Here is a 15896-nt window from a genome sequence, read left to right as displayed (position 1 = left end):
ATTCTCATGTCTCAGCCTCCTGAGGAGCTAGGATTATAGGCATGCGCCACCATACCCAGCTAATTTTTGTATTTTTAGTAGAGATGGGGTTTTGCTATGTTGGCCAGGCTGGTCTCGAGCTCCCAACCTCAGGTGATCCACCTGCCTTGGCCTCGCAAAGGTTTAGATTACAGGAGTGAGCCACCGCACCAGGCCAATCTTAATCAGTTTACTTAGCATTCTCTTTACCTCCATTCTCTCAAGTGTAAAAGTGGGTAAATAGGAGTTCCTACTTCATAAAGTTGTTCCTACATCAAGGGTCAGAACAGTGCCACCTAACATGCAGTAGGCATTTGGTCAGTGTTAGCAACTATAATCACCAATCAATCAATAATCAGCAATCAAGCAACTATGTTAGGCACCATGAGAGATACAGAGCTGCCCTATAGGTACATGCAGTCTGAAGGAGGAGGTGCAAAGTCTACAAAAAATTACTGTAATTTAAGGGGAGACAGTAAGCATCCTAAGGTTGTGCATATAAACAGTTATCACGTAGGAGCATCTACTTTGAGGTAGATAGTCTAGGCATTCCCATTTGACAAGCCAAAGAACTAAGGCATAGTATGGTTACTTTACTTACCGACAATCACACAGATACTGAGTAGCACAGCCAGGCTTTGAAGATGGGCTTCTCTTACTGCAAAGCCTGTCCTCTTAACTGCAGTACAGTATACACATTGCCTGATAACATGCTATATGGTCAGTGCAGCTGTGACAGGTTCTAAATAAACTCCATCAATAGACCAACACTCCTCAGTGGTGACCTCACCAAACCCAATAAATCTCCAATGATGTGCTAAAAATTAGTAATTCAATCAACTACTTAATTAGCTAGCAGATACACTAATGCATTAAGAAGCCCATAATACCTAATTATACCTATTAGTACCAGCCTAATACTAATACCATTAGGCTGAGATTGGCCCAATGCATTCCTTGGTACCTAGAACAATGCCTGGTACATAGTATAGTATGCATTCAATAAATATCTGTTGACTAAACTTACTCCTGGTTTATGCTCATTTTTATGTTCAAATGTCTTTAACATTTTTATTATTAGAGTTAGTATTTTGTGTGTAATTAGGTGCCAGACCTTATAAGGACTACAAGCTTCCTAATATTAACACAACATCTGCCCTTTCCTAATTCTTCCATCAATTGATGAAAAACCAAGGATCAAAAGAAAACTTTATATCTTGTGCAACTCTACCAGAAGCCTAAGAAAACACCTAGTCCAGGCAAGAACAAAGCAGAGACCCTTGGACGGGGCAGGGGCAGGGGCAGGGCCAGAGAGAAGGCTGATGGACTCTGAAAAGAACAAAACTTCCACAGCAAATAACATTTCAGCAGCCTAATTAAGAAAAGTGGACCGGGAATTAGAGATGGAGCCATCTGCCAAAAGATAAATTAGAACAGGTATGAAACCACTGACCCACTTTTCGTGTGCTATGATCTTTAGTAAACACAGCCACAATGCAACTTATGTTCCTATCAGCTGGTACGCAGGGAGAAGAAACCATAATAACAAACCATGCTCTAAAATATGTTCTGGTCTCTTCTACCTTGCAAGGATGTATCTAGTCTCTGCACAACATGAACAGTCAGAATCCTGGCAGGAAATGGATGACAGTGCAAGCCAGGTAAAAGAGGGGAGACAGCAAGAGATTATTCACAGAGGCGGCAGCAAGACTAGAAGAAACTAACAAGGGATGGTGCTGTACCTCGGGGCTAGCAACATGGACGGTGCCTTACCACTCCAGGATCCAAAGGCACAAGGGATGGTCTTGGTGTCCAGAACCTGGAGATAGTAGCTGTGTGGGGAGGGGCTCCTTAATAGGAGCTGTGACCTTTGGTTCTTGGCCATGGGGTGCAGCAATACAGCAAGGATAAGCCAGAGGAATAAACACCCTGCCACATTCCTCCTGGTGGTGCCTCCTGTGGGCCAGACCTAACTAGAGGCCACAGGCCAGGGTGACCCAGAAGCACAAAGCAAGGTGAAAGATGGAGCATGGTTTAGGGTGGGGGCAGGTGTAGATGTGACATGGGTCTTGGTGTTCACGCACCTCCCAGGTATGTTCTCACCTTCTCTGTCCTACTTTCTCCTTATATAAATCACAACAAGGAGAGACCCCATGATCTCTGGCTTCTAGTTGGGTTTAGACAACGGCAAAAATGAGAATGTGATCACGGTGTTGATTTTTCTGTTGTCTCTAGCTGCCGGTGCCCCTCCATGGAGAGAGGCTGACTACATAACTGTTTATTCAGGTCCCAGGAACCTCTCCCTACCCTAGTCCCTTCCAAGTATCACACAATGTCTTTTACACGGTGTATTAGTCTGTTTTCATACTGCTATAAAGAACTTCCTGCCTGGTCAACATGGTGAAACCCCATTTCCACTAAAAATACAAAAAATTAGCAGGGAGTAGTGGTGGGCGCCTGTAATCCCAGCTACTTGGGAGGTAGAGGCAGGAGAATCGCTTGAATCCGGGAGGCAGAGGTTGCAGTGAGCTGAGCGGAGATCATGCCACTGCACTCCAGCCCAGGCGACAGAGTGAGACGCCATCACACACACACACACACACACACACACACACACACACACACACACACACACACACAAAGGAACTTCCCTGAGTGACATGGTTTGGCTGGGTCCCCACTCAAATCTCATCTTGAATTCCCACGTGTTGTGGGAGGGACTTAGTGGGAAGTAATTGAATCATGGGAATGGGTCTTTCTTATGCTGTTCTCATGATAGTGAATAAGCCTCATGAGATCTGATGGTTTTATAAACAGGAGTTCCCCTCCATAAGCTCTCTCTCTCTCTCTCTCTTTGCCTGCAGCCATCCACGTAAGATACGACTTGCTCCTCGCCTTCTGCCATAATTGTGAGGCCTCCTCAGCCATGTGGAATTGTAAGTTTATTTAACCTCTTTCTTTTGTAAACTGCCCAGTCTTGGGTATGTCTTCATCAGCAGTGTGAAAATGGACTAATACACTGAGACTGGGTAATTTATAAACAAAAGGGGTTGAATTCACTTACTCACAGTTCCACATGGCTGAGGAGGCCTCAGGAAACTTACAAGCATAACGGAAGGGGAAGCAGGCACCTTCTCCTTTAGGCGGCAGGAGGAGAGAGTGAGCAGGGCAAACTGCCCCTTATAAAATCATCAGATCTCGTGAGAACTCACTCACTATCATGAGAAGAGCATATGAGAAAGTGCCCCCATGATCCAATCACTTCCCACCAGATTCCTCCCAGAATACGTGGGGATTGCATTTTGGATTACAATTCAAGATGAGATTTGAGTGGGGAAACAGCTAAACCATATCACAAGGTGATACTTTTCTGCAATAATACATTCTGATTTTCATATATCTTCCATTTTCAATGGAAGTTAGTGAGAAGCTAGAATTTATTTACCAGAACTCCATTTTTACATTTTACAAACCCTGTTGGAATACATACTTTCCAGTACCTAAATGATACCTGGGAAGGAGGAGAGTTCACAGTAATACATGTTTATGATATTATACAAATGGGGAAAGATGTGAGCCAGAGAGAGAGCTTCCTTTCTCCAAGAAAGGAACTCTGCCACGGGCTGGCTCCTGACTTAAAGCGTAAGTAAATGTTACCCAGTACAAACGGTAAAAGCAAACTGGTCATCAAGCTTAACTATTCAGTAAATACGGATAGAGGGAAAGTCAATCCAAACAGGGTTGAAATCTTATTGTTCTTTCCCACCTTAAAAAAGAAAATTTCCATGGCTCCCAATTGCACATTGGATGAAACAAAGTCTTAAGCATAAACTCTAAAGTCCTCTGAGATCTGAGTCCAACCTGCTCTTTCTTCTTCCCTTGCTCTCCAAATGAATATCCTAAACCCCAGCTACCTGGACCACTACAGCACTGTTCCCTGTCGGTATCCTGGGCTTTACCTCTCTATGGTCATGTAGTCCCCCTGCCTTAAATTATGCTTTCATCTTTGGCTGTCCAATTCCTACTTGACATCCAAAGACTTGTACAAAAATTTTCACAGCAGCTCAGTTTTTAATAGTCACAACCTGGAAACAACCCAAATGTTTATCAGTGGATGCATGGATAAATCATGGCACATCCACACGAAGGAATTCTGCTCAGCAACAAGAATACACTTTTGATACGTGCAATAACATGGATGAAATCCAAAATCATGATGAGTGGAAGAAGTCGGATAAAAAAGAGTATAGACTGTATAATTCTGTGACCATACAACTCTAAAAAAATGTCAACTAATTTATGATGGCAGAAAGGAGCTCAGTTGTTGCCTGGAGATATCAGTAGAGAAAAGGATGGACTTCCAAGGGACTCAAAGACTCTTCTGGGGGGAGATGAAAATATATGTTATTCTGATTGTGATGATGATCTCAATGGTGTACACAAATTCCAAAACTGATAAAATCAAACACTTTAAATATGTGCGGTTTATCGTTTACCAATTATTCCCCAATAAAGGTGTAAAAAAAATTATAAACAAAGTTAAACCACAAACTGCAAAAACCACTGCAGCGAACCAATAAAGGGGTATTATCTACAAGGTAATGAGGGCCCCAACAAATCAATTAAAAATACAGATGAAGCAATGGAAAATGGGTATAGAGCACATGCTCAAAAAAAACTGTTCTGTCTCAACAAAATGTAAAAATTCACCTTATTTACCGACGGCTTTGAAGGAACAGCAATATCTGTAAGGATCACCGGTGAGAATGTGGTCCTTCAGGTGGGAAGAGCACCCCTCACAGAGCATCCTAACCACACCTCCATCATCCTAATCACACCTCCATCATCCTAACCAGACCCCCAGCATCCTAACCAGTTCCCCATCATCCTAACCACACCCCACATCCTAACCACACCTCCATCATCCTAATCACACCCCACATCCTAACCACACCTCCATCATCCTAATCACACCTCCGTCATCCTAATCACACCCCCAGCATCCTGACCACACCCCCAGCATCCTAATCACTTGCCCACCATCCTGGCCACACCCCCAACCCTTCTGACTCATCCCTCCAAGCTCACCATCCTAGGTGCTACCTGGCCTGTCAGATCATCAAATTCCATATGTGAAACAGAAGTCCCACCCCACATGTACATATGTCCTTGAACTGTATTTTTTCAGTCCAGTCGTTTACCAACTTTCCATTTTGTTGAGTTGTTTTTTTTGTTTGTTGGTTTTTTGGGTTTTTTGTTTTTCTTTTTTTCTTTTTTTTTTTTTTTTTGACAGGGTCTTGCTCTGTCATCCAGACTGGAGTGCAGTGGTGCAATCATGGCTCACTGCAGCTTCCAACTCCTGTGCTCAAGTGATCCTCCAGCCTCAGCCTCCCAAGTAGCTGGAACTACAGGAGTGCACACCAGGCCCAGCTAATTTTTAAATTTTTTGTAGAGGCAGGGTCTTGCTCTGTTGCCCAGTCTCATCTGGAACTCCTAGGCTCAAATGATCCACCTGCCTCAGCCTCCCAAAGTGCTGGGATTACAAGCATCGGCCACTGTACCCGGCTTCATTTACAGTTCCATTACTCAAACCCAATGCAGAGAAGGGATTATTATAACCCTCAGGCCAGGATAGAGCTTCACCGAGGTTTGGACCACAGTGTGCATTGCTATGGTGAAGGCATACCTATCCTCCCCGCTGTGGAAACACAAACTCCTTGAGGCCACAAGGGCATCTGTTCCTGCCTAGCCCCTCCAAACGGAGCACATGACTTCCTGCCCTGCATCCAGAATCATATCTTGAGTTTTATTACGGCACTTTGCAAAACACTTCCAAATACTTTTTTTTTTCCTTTTTTTTTTACTTTGTTGTTGCTGCTTTCTTTTCTTTTTGAGACAGGGTCTCCCTCTGTCACCCAGGCTGGAGTGCAGTGGTGCGATCATAACTCACTGCAGCCTAGAACGCCTAGGCTCAAGCGATTCTCCTGCCTCAGCCTCCCAAGTAGCTGGGACTACATGTGAGCACCACTACACCCAGCTAATTTGTTTTATTAGTATTATTATTGCTGTTGTTGTTGTAGAAATAGGGTCTTGCTAGTTTGCCCAGGCTGGCCTCGAACTCCTGGCCTCAAGTAATCCTTCCGCCTCCGCCTTCCAAAGTAGAGGGATTACAAGTTTGAGCCAACCCTCTGGCTCGAACATTTTTCTTATTCAAGTTTCACAAGAACCCGGATCTGGTATCACAGTTAATGTTATTATCACCCGTATTTCGAATTTGATGACTGCAAAGACTTGCAGTTGAGTGACTGTCCCCGAGGTTGTCCGGTTCATCGGGAAGGGGACCTGAGCCTCCCGCCTCCTGCCCCCATGTGCATCGTTTTCGCCAGAGCCCCGACCACTTTTGGAAACCAGCGCTGCAGGCGAGTGCCGCTTTGTGGAGGGAGCTGAGGCGAGGCGAGGCGAGGCGTGCCGGGGTGGGCGCGGCCGGATGCAGAGCTGCAGGGTTCCTTCTCCCTCTTCCGTCCCCCTCTGCCTGGCGGTTCCACTCCGCCTGCCCGCAGCGGACTGAAACTGACAGGCTCTCGGGAGAACTGGAGCAGAGGCGGGAGGGGGCGGGGACAGGAGGCAGAGCCCGCCTGGAAAAATCCCAGGTGGCCGTGGAAGGAATAAGGGGGGAAACAGGAACATCTATAGGAAAAGAGACATTATGTGCACATTTTGTGTCTCCTAGGCTCTCCACGTTTTCTCCCTTTAAGCCTTTATTAAAGGGAAAAAAATGAACAGATAAATAGTTCGTTTATTAATTATTAACAAACAAGTGGCACTAATGAATAGCATCATTAAAGGGCATTTTGTGAATATTAATGTGTAGTTATATTCTAAATAAGGTCAGCCAAGGTCTTTCCCATTCTTGTTCAAAAGTCATCTATGTTAATTACACCCCGCCCCTAGCCCCACAATCACAACCCCGATTCGGCATTTCCTGTAGTCCTTATCACATAGGACACTATTAACACATGATTTTGACATTTATTTTCATTGTCTGTCTCTGTGCACTAGAGCACACGTTTTATAAAGACACAGATTTTTGTGTTTTGCACACTGATGTGAACGAGTACCTGATGATGCCGTAGGTGGGCAATAATTATTTGTGGAAAAAATAAAATAGACCGGGTGCGGTGGCTCATGCCTGTAATTCCAGCACTTTGGGAGGCCGAAGCAGGTGGATCACCTGAGGTCAGGAGTTCAAGACCAGCCTGGACAACGAGGTGAAACCCTGTCTCTACTAAAAATACAAAAAATTAGCCGGGTGTGGTGGTGTGCTACTCAGGAGGCTGAGGCAGGAGAATTACGTGAACCTGGAAGGTGGAGGTGGCAGTGAGCCAAGATCGCGCCACTGCATTCCAGCCTGGGCGACAGAGCGAGACTCTGTCTCAAAAAAAAAAAAAAAAAGAAAGAAAGAAAGAAAGAAAAGAAAAGAAAAAGAAAAAATAAAATAATACTATAAGTGAGAGTGAGAGGGGTTCCCTCCATATGCCACCACCCACGTCCGGTATTCTTCCTTTCTATCATCAAGGGCTTGCGAGAGAGGCGAAGGGAACCTCGCCTCAGCCATGAGCTATGTCCTTCCCTCTGAGCAGGCTCTGGAAGTCTCCACTGCAGAGTTCCTGGCTGCTACCCCCTGGCTCTCTGATGCCTTGGGCAGCATCCTCCCATGCAGGTACATAGTCAGTTTCACAGTGGAAACAGCCCAGTACTCTTATTTCACAGGACTTGGTGAGACAGAGTGGCCTTCCCAAGGGTACACAGTGAGCTCCTGAGTTCCTCTCTCCCTCTCTACCAGTGCACAGACACTTTGTCGGTCGGTGGCCAATGGCCTGGCCCTTGGCAAATGCTGGAAGGTGGAAGCTGTATTGAGGCCTGGCAGCCTCCGCTGTCTGTGTTCTCTTCTCCTCTCACCCCAGTGCTGGTCTTTCCTCTTTCGGCCTTCCCAGAGCCATGATGTACTCAGTGATTCATCAGTGATTGCATTTGTCCAAGCAGACAAAACCCTTATTTGACTCCAGACTCCAGGGGAGGAGGCACTGGCATAGAATTGCAGTCATCAGGGAGCTAAGTAGAAAGATATTTTGCAAAGGAGGGTCATCTCATCCAAACTCTAATACGTGCTTTTTCTAAAGAGCTTTCAACTTTTTAAACCCACAGGACAGAGCAGAGTCCAAAGCCAGCGAGAGGAAACGACTGGCCCAGGATCTCTCTGGGAGTCAAGGCTGTAGGAATCCAGGTATTCTGATTCCCAGTTCTCCATCTACAGATTTTCTCTTCCCTCCATTATCAATATATCTTGAGCAGAGAAGAGCCGCATAAACAAGGAAAATTTCCGGCAGGTTTCCCCTGGATCTTTCTAGCTCGAAGTAAGCCTGACATATGGATGCTTATTCTCACTCCTACCTCGAACCTCATCATCAGAGGCTGCCAGAGTGAACTTACAGCAAGAGATAAAAAAAAAAAAAAAAAAAACAGTCCTTAAAACAGGCCAGATCCTTTTGTGGTTCATAAGCATGATGATTGGGTTTTCAGGCGATTGTGTGAGATGTGTCTCATTCAAACCTTGTTACGATGTCTGCCCATTACCCATCTGATGGGAAGAAAAAGAAAAAAGGCCAGGGACAGCAGCTCACGCCTGTAATCCCAGCATCTTGGGAGGGTGTGGCAGGAGGATCAGTTGAACCCAGGAGTTTGAGACCAGCCTGGGCAATATAGCGAGACCCCATCTTAAAAAAAAAAAATTAGCCTGGTGTGGCGCACACACCTGTAGGTGGGAGGATCACTTGAGCCTGGGAGGTTGAGAGTATAGTGAATTACATTTGTGCCACTGAACTGCAGCCTGGGCAACAAAGCTAGACCCTGTCTCAGAAAAAACAAACAAACAAACAAACAAAACAGGCCACAATGATTTCTATGTGTTGAGCATCTAATATGTGCCAAGCACTTCCAAGTATCCATCCTCTGGCATAATCTAGACAACAATCCTGCAACATCGGCTCAGAGACCACAAAGCCAGGAAGGATCAAAGCTGGCATTTACACTGAGCACTGTGTGACACCAGAGCCCACGTTTTTTGCTCCTTAAAATCTTAGCTGCAGTGGGCAATGTCAAAATGGAGAAAAAGGCCTTCAGGGAGATGACCCTCTTGTTCCTCAGAGGCTGCCAACTCCACAGGAGTCCCTTCCATACCACATTTCTGGGTTAGGTTTTCCACAGCTTCTGTTGCCATGGCATTAGGGGCTCTTATCACCATTTGAAAGCCCAGAAGAGGAAAAATAAGAGGTTCAGCTCTTTGATTCAAGAGCTGACCAGTTCAGTGGCTGAACATGGTGGCTCACACCTATAATCCCAGCGCTTTGGGAGGCCAAGGCAGGCAGATCACCTGGGGTCAGGAGTTCAAGACCAGCCTGGACAACATGGTGAAACCTTGTCTCTACTAAAAATACAAAAATTAGCCAGGCGAGGTGGTGGCCACCTATAATCCCAGCTATTGGGGAGGATGAGGCAGGAGAACAGCTTGAACCTGGCAGGCGGAGGTTGCAGTGAGCCGAGAGCCGAGACCACGCCACTGAATTCCAGCCTGGGTAACAGAGGGAAACTCCGTCTCAAAAAAAAAAAAAAAAAAAAAAAAAGAGCTGACCCTGACCAGTTCTTTTAAAAGATCAACTCGATCTGGTCTTTGAATGAGGATTAGAAATTAGAGACAGATGATGGCATTTGCAGGCCTCGAAGTTATTCAGCTTCTTGCTCTAAGAAGTTCTGTTTACTTTTCAGACATGATCTCATTCTCCTCCCCAGGATCATAGTGGGAGAGCAGAGAGGGGATAGGGACAGTTCTCTGTAGGGTCAGACAAGGAGTGAGGCTGATGCCTCCACCCCTGTGGCAGAACCTGCTCCCTCTCTTCTCTTCTCCTGCCTGGCATGAAAGCTAAGGCTATCACACCACTGGCACTGTTACAGGTAAGTTGGAATTTACATGAGAGCCATGGTTTGCCCCATCAAGTTTAAAAGATCAAGAAACAGGGTTAGGTGTGGTAGCTCATGCCTGTAATCCCAACATTTTGGGAGGCAGAGGTAGGTAGATCACTTGAGGTTAGGAGTTCAAAACTAGCCTGGCCAACATGATGAAACCCCGTCTCTACTAAAAATACAAAAAAATTAGCCAAGTGTAGTGGCAGGCACCTGTAGTCCCAGCTACTTGGGAGATTGAGGTAAGAGAATCGCTTGAACCCAGGAGGCAGAGGTTGCAGTGAACTGGAATCTTTCCACTGCATTCTAGGTGAGGCAACAGAGTAAGACCTTGTCTAAAAAAATAAAGAAAGAAACAAATAAGCCCCCAGGTCTCTAGACTATTAGAGCTGAGAAGGACATCCCTGTTCTAAATTTATCCTCCTACCCAACACCCACCTGGCATCTTCCACAGGGGCAAACAGGAGCCCACAGAGATGAAGCGAATGGAAGGGAAGGAGTTTCTGTTCAAAACAGCCTCTAGGTATCATGTCCCCCTTTCCTGCTCCAGTGAGGAACATTTTCCATGCCCCTTATAAGATGCTCAGCGTATGCTTTGTTTCATCATTCTCTCATTTGATTTTCTCCATACTGTGGTCTGTGTCCCTCCAAAACTTCTGTTGAAATCGTAACCCCCACGGTGATGGCATTAGTAGGTGGGGTCTTTGGGAGGTGATTAGGTCACGAGGGTGGAGTCTTCAGAGTGGGATTAGTGTCCTTATAAAGGAAACTACAGAGAGCTCATTCACCCCTTTTGCCAGTAGGGATACAGCAAGAAGAAGTTGCCATCCATGAGCCAGAAAATGGGCCCTCACCAGACACCAAATCTATCTTGAGCTTGGACTTCACAGCCTCCAGAACTGTGAGAAATAAATTTCTGCTGTTCTTCAGCTAAGCTGCTTATGGTCTGTTCGTCAGTTTCCCCATCTGTCACATCTCCATTGGTTACAGCCGCCCAAATGGACTAAGACCCTGTGTGACGCTGCTTGCTCTTAGCACAATGATACAGTGAAAAGAAAACGCCCTTTGGAATCAGACAGACTTGGGTTTAAAGCTCAGCTCTCCTTGCATTGAATAGCTGTGTGATTTTAGCAAGTTATTTAATATTTCCTCAAACTCAGGGCTGAGAACAGTCTGGACAGGCCCATTTTAAATCCAACACTCTCTGGTTCTCTGTCCTAGATTACTTAAAATAAGGTACTGGAGGACTCCAACTCTTTGCTTTGTGTGTTGATATTCTAGTACTTGTATTTCAAATGTTTTTAACATTCAGCTTTGAATTCCATGTCTCAAATTTACCACGTTTTTATACTGAGAAACTATGGTTTACATCACTTTGACCAGTTCTCAATACAGAGGGATCTGTTGGGAGTTCTGAAACAGAGACACGTACCAATTTCCAACTTGGCCAGACCACTCAAAGATGAAAGGAGAAGAGACAGAGCTCTTGCTTATGGAGCACGCTTTTTAGTAATCAGCTTCCCATTTTGTAGGTAAGGCCAAGGATGTCAAACGGTGTTTGTTTAGGCATCTGTGAATTAGCACTCCCAGCTCTTAGCCCAAACTGCAGAGGAAAATTCATTTGAAATTTCCAGTAGTCCCAGCCTTTGGCAGCATATAAATTAAAAAGAAAGAAATGGCCTGGGGGTGCAATTCTAGAACATCCTAGCACAATCAGTACACTCAAAAATTGAGCACATTAGACACTATTTATTTATTTATTTATTTATTTATTTTCTTATTATTTTTTGAAACAGAGTCTTGCTCTGTCGCCCAGGCTGGAGGGAGGGGCACGATCTCAGCTCACTGCAACCTCTGCCTCCCAGGTTCAAGTGATTCTCCTGCCTTAGCCTCCTGAGTAGCTGGGATTACAGGCATGTGCCACAACGCCCAGCTAATTTTTGTATTTTAAGTAGAGATGGGGTCCACCATGTTGGCCAGGCTGGTTTCAAACTCCTGACATCAGGTGATCCATCCACCTCAGCCTCCCAAAGTGCTGGGATTACAGGCATAAGCCACCGCGCCCAGCCTAGACACTATTTAATAAGAATTCATCCAATACTTTATTCATATGTTTAGACTAAACGCTCTACTTACCTGTTGTCAGAATCACTCTGAAACTGGTAGGGCTTGGAGAGCTAAGTAACATTCTAATAATTCAGGAGCTGTAAGTTTTCACACTTAAATCCTTTGGTGCCCAACAGGCCTGAGTTAAAATCCCTGAGCAGGCCGGGCGTGGTAGTTTCATCGTTAAAAGTAACTTTGTTCTTGTTTATATCATGGACTTCCCCAACCCTGAAGGAGAAGGAAAGTATCTGTCCCACAAAAACTTGCACGTGGGAAGTGCTTCGCATTATTTCTGGGCTGTATGTTATTATTGGATCTATTTGAAATATGGAATTAATCTCCTTATAGCCTCTTTTGTTCCTCAGTTTCCCCATCTGTCATTTATTTTCTAGTTTCTATCTAGTTGTGTATCAATCACCTATCTACAGGTGTGAGGAATCAAGCAGTCTCTAAACATGGCTTCCTCCATTGTCTGTCACTCGTGTGAAGCAGGGAATACCCCAGAGTCAAGAGGAGGAAATTATTGTTCCAGCTGAGAGGTCATAAGTTAAAGAGCCTTGCATTGAACGGTAAACATGATATCCTCTCAAAATGCTCCTTGCAGGAAGACTAATAAATGTCGCCCCAAGGAACTCTTTATACACAGGATCTTGGGCTTCAAAACTGGATTCCAAGGAGTTTTGAGTCCTTCTATTAAGTTGGCACAAAAAATAATTGCTTTTAATGGCAAAAACCACAATTACTTTTTGCACCAACCTAATACTTGCCAAAGATCTCCTTCCCCGGTAGGACCTTTGTTCAACAGCACTACAGGACATCCTTCCTACCAAAGCAAAGAAAACAACACAAATCAAGCAATTAAGTTATAAAATGAGGCTTGGCACCTAGAGGAAATAGAACAATGATTAAGAAGGAATCCGAACACCTAATAGAATCCACAAACTGGCAGACTATGTCCTCAACCTACTGCCACCGAATGTCGTCTGACACAAGTGGCTAAGAATGGCAGGAGTGAGTTTTCAAAATGCTGTTGGTTGAAGAAGCACCATAGATTATTTTGGGGTACTACTTGTGGGGTTCAATAGCAGGTCAAATTTGCTTTGTATCTCTGACAAATGACCTAGACCCATCTCCTGACAAGCAACTGAGTCTATCAGAATGCTTTTAGCTGCAAGTAACAGAAACCCCTGTTCAATCAATAAAGAACTTTATTATCTCACATAACAGGAAGGCCAGTAGAAATGCAGGTTTTCAGAATTGATTGATTTGGTGGCTTGGCAGTGTCACCAAGGACTCGGGTTCTTTTCATCTCTCTTCCCTGTCATCCTCAGAGTTGGCTTTAATAATAGAATGGCAGGAATAATTCTTAGCATCTCATCCAGACCCTTCATCATCCTTTAGAGGCAAGAAAGCCTTTTCCTGAGACCTTGCAGTACTAACCACCAGCCAAGGGGAAATATACCCTTTCCCCAGTCAAAACCACTCTGGAGCTGAGGGTGAGGTCAGCTCTCCACAGGCAGATGGTTACATAGGGAATGGAGGATACATGAACAAGATTGGGGTAGTGTTAAAAAAAAAAGAGGGGGGAAATAGAGTGATCATTGCACAAACCATGCTAGGACACAACGGAATGACTACTGAGCGATTAAAAGCCTGTAGGAGCATATAGGCAAGAATTGCATTGTCCTCAGACTGAGTAATGATATGGCTTACCCTCCTTTCGAGGCAACACAAGGCAGTCTGTCTTAAGAATGCTAAAGGAAAGTCAAATCATCCCAAAGATGTGACAGCAATGAGTGGAAGTGACATGAAGGGAGCTGGGGGATGGGTGGAAGCACATGACAATTACTCATACAGACCCACAGGCTTTCTGCAAGGTCCTGAGCTCTCTCCCTGCCCATGGGGAATGGCGAGGAGGGGATGTGTCACTGGCTGTTTCCAGCAACACTGTGACTGCCTGATAAACCAATGGTGTCAGTGTGAGTGTCTCTGGCTTATTAAGTTAATGGAGGAAGTAAACTTTTTTTCTGAATATGGAATGGACCAAAGCCAATCACAGACAATAGCCAACTCAAAGTAGGATGACAAGTTTCCCTTGGAAGTGGCCTGACATCACTATCTGCAGACTCCGTGATGGGCATGATTTGACATTTTTCTAGCCCACAGTGATTAAAAGACAGAAATGCATATTCCTTCCCATCAAAGACTTTGTAGGAACGATTATTATTAATTATTATGGCTTACTTTACAGTTAACAAAACAACTTCCCATACATGATCCTATTAATTTCATATAACTTAGGTATTTGTTGTTATCCTCCTTTGTAGTTGAGGAAACTGACACTCAAGGAAGTTAAATAACACACTCAAGATTACACAGTTGGTGAATAACTCAACCTATACCCAGAATGGCCTTTCATAGAGGTAGAACATCAACTTGTCTTTCTTGCACAATGTGTGGCATCTCTGAGGTCCTGAAGGGTTGTAGAGGCTATCTTCCACCTTGATCTGAAATTGAGCTTGACTTTCCTACTAGGAGGAACATCCCATTGAGCTAAGGCACCACGTCTCCAAATGAGTCCTACCGAAAGGTCCACATACTGCCTGGAAAATGGAAAAGAAACTGGAATCCTATTCTCTGCCAATTATACTTTAGTGGGCTGCCATGCCTTCCCTTCAATCCAGAGCTATGTAGCCAGCTCTCACATGGAAATCAGAGGGCCAGGGGTCCATGGAAATAAACAGTTACTTAGACGTAAGGGAATGAGATCAGTTATGAGGAGTAGAAAGAGATGCTACAGGATTTTATCCTCCTTCTTGTAGGAGTGACGCAGGCTGCTTGAAAAGGAAAAGGGAGCCTTAAAACCCAAAGGATACACAAAAGGGAAATGATTCCAAGCCTGGAGGAAAACCCACAGGAATCTGAATTACACCCCTGGGTGCTGAGCCTTCCTTAAGGCCCCGAGTTTCAATCATCAGCGCAGCTTGCCAAGGACATTGAATCAAACATTCAGAACTTCCCAGTCTAAACAGCGGCAGGCAGAGGTCCCAGCTTTGTCTCCAAGGGGACCCTCTGGGCGCTGTCTTCGGTACTGAAGCAGCACAGCCTGATGCCTGGAACACGCAGAGGCATCAAGGACCTTTCCAGGCTGCTCCATGCTCTGCCTCTGATTTAGCTTCAAGGTCATAGCAATCCCTAAGCCTGGAATTCAGCTGCTTAAAAGGCAGAATTGGGACAAAGTGCCTAAATCTCTACCTCTAGCTTTACTCCCACCACTGACACCAGCTTCTTGAAGGCGTAGAAAAATTTTTGAAGCTTCAAGAACTGTACCAGCCAAACTGCCAGGTCAGATAATTTGCCAATAACATTCCAAAAATCCACTTTTCTAGTCCCATTTTCCCTCTCAGTGGATCTTCCTTTCCCCATCTCAAATGCTGCTCTCTTACACTGGGCCTCTTCCACATCGCGCTTCCAACCTCCTCTTGGAAGAGGATCTGGGAGACATCTTTTATAAACCAGAGAGAATTTAAGTCAGTGTGGGCCTCTGTTTAAAACCTTACATTCAGCCAGGTGCAATGGGTCACGCCTGTAATTCCAGCACTTTGGGAGATCGAGGCGGGAGGATCACTTGAACTCAGGAGTTCAAGACCAGCCCAGGCAACATGGCAAAACCCCATCTCTACAAAAAAAAAAAAAATAATACAAAAATTAGCCAGGCTTGGTGGTACATGCCTGTGGTCCTAGCTACTTGGGAG

General features: G+C 44.9%; 1 long non-coding RNA gene and 1 other non-coding gene across 3 annotated transcripts in view; one reads left to right on the top strand and one right to left on the bottom strand.

Moving 5' to 3' along the window:
- The window catches only part of LOC129398567 (uncharacterized), a 55907-nt gene that overhangs the window by 34643 nt on the left and 5368 nt on the right, over positions 1-15896 (bottom strand). The window lies entirely within an intron of this gene.
- LOC112438834 (small nucleolar RNA U13) lies at positions 8559-8662 on the top strand. Its single transcript, XR_003027155.1, has one exon. It is a non-coding gene; the product is annotated as a small nucleolar RNA U13 (small nucleolar RNA).

The sequence above is a fragment of the Pan paniscus genome, chromosome 7, assembly GCF_029289425.2.
Source record: "Pan paniscus chromosome 7, NHGRI_mPanPan1-v2.0_pri, whole genome shotgun sequence".
NCBI classification, from domain to species: domain Eukaryota; kingdom Metazoa; phylum Chordata; class Mammalia; order Primates; family Hominidae; genus Pan; species Pan paniscus.
This window is presented reverse-complemented; position numbering and strand designations above follow the sequence as displayed.